Consider the following 1,743-nt stretch of genomic DNA (forward strand, 5'->3'; position numbering starts at 1 on the left):
CAAACAGGGTGTAAGTCTTTCACTAACGGAGCTGCAGCTATGCTTTTACCCCTCTCAGTCATCATTCATGTCTGACATTAGCTATTCCTGTTTCAGTGTCCTAGGGAGTGTTGTCACTAAGTATCTTTGTGTTTGGTGAAGGATGAAAGGGATATGGCCTAAAGAAAAAGGAGGAGAAACATTAATATAGTAATTGTGCTAGAGCCAGCCAAAATAAAAAAAAATTCTGTAAATGCTTAGGATTCTCCACTGTTTGTTCAAGTAACAAGAATACTTGAATTTCGACATGAAACATTTATTAATTAACCATCAAACCACAGTGTTCAAATTGGTTCCAGGATTGGGCAGGAAATGGACCCAGATAATCTAGCCCTTAGAAATCTATGCATGAGAAAATGATCATGTATCATGATGTAATTAATTATTAGATCATGATGTATCATTTGTAAATGTTTTTGTTTCTACAACTACATAAAATCTTTAAGGGGGAGAGTTTTTGTTGAAAATCTGTAGTTGCTCACTTCAAGTAGAAGTTCTGCAGAGCTTTTGGGTTATAAGGACATCTGTTATCCAAGCTCCTCTTCAGGCGATCTCACAAATTTTACTTGAAAATGTAACCCTGGACTCCGATTAGACCATTTCAAAACTTAATATTTACATAATAGAAGATATTGTTATTTCCTTATTGTGATGCAAAACAATCTTTCAAATAAAAACATCAGTTTATATTGACTTCTCTAGCACAAACCCATAAGATTTGAAGTCAAAACTGACTGCTAACATGGAATTGAGGCTGACTACTAAATTCTTAAAAATAACTTTTAAATAGTTTTTTTTTTCTTTATTTCAGTCAATTCATTCAGGAAAAGAAAATACCAAATGTAAGAAATAGAACTGTAAAAAATAAATATGTATTTTACATATTTCTGTTGGTAGTAGTTCTTTTTCATCTCTCACTTTTACTGCAGACTTAATGTCTAATGCTTAAATGCTGAAATCCTTCCTCAGAATGATGAGTAACATTCACAGGGATCAAATGTAAATCACTGGTGTCAATTCTGGCTAATCTTGATGGAAATATATGTGGGTTTGTCTTTTAATTTGATCCCAGAACATTTACTTGATGTCTTCTGTATATTGTCGGTTAAAACCTGCAAAAAACGGATCTCCCTCACAAATACTAATTGTATTGTTTTGTATTGTTTATCAATAGCTTTGGCTGCTTTAAGGTCAGGTTAAAGCTTTTGGATGAATCGTAAATGAAGTGGAATGTAGGCTTGGGAAAATTATATTCCTCAGGGGCCACTAGGAGGCTTTCTCACCACATGATGAACACCAGTAAGAGTCAAGCTAAAATATACGAGTAGGAAAACTTTTTCCGCCTTAACATTCTGTTTCACAAATAAAACCGTAAATTTGCCTCAAGTAGATAGATTTTAAATGCGTTTTTTTATTAATAAGTTAAACACAAACACACACATACCTATAAAAAAAAGTTTAGATATCGAAGTTTAAGTACGATTTTTCTTGGAAGTTGGAAATGTCTGACCGTATTTACCGTTTCTTTGGTTTTGTTTTTATACAGTAAATTGCAATTTTACAAAAAATCATGTTCAGTTAGCTTATTATTAAAGAAAAATAATAATATTTCTGTTCTGTACGATAGATAGATAGATAGATAGATAGATAGATAGATAGATAGATAGATAGATAGATAGATAGATAGATAGATAGATAGATAGA

Source organism: Cyprinodon variegatus, unplaced genomic scaffold (assembly GCF_000732505.1).
Source record: "Cyprinodon variegatus isolate N-32 unplaced genomic scaffold, C_variegatus-1.0 Scaffold216, whole genome shotgun sequence".
Classification (NCBI taxonomy): Eukaryota; Metazoa; Chordata; class Actinopteri; order Cyprinodontiformes; family Cyprinodontidae; genus Cyprinodon; species Cyprinodon variegatus.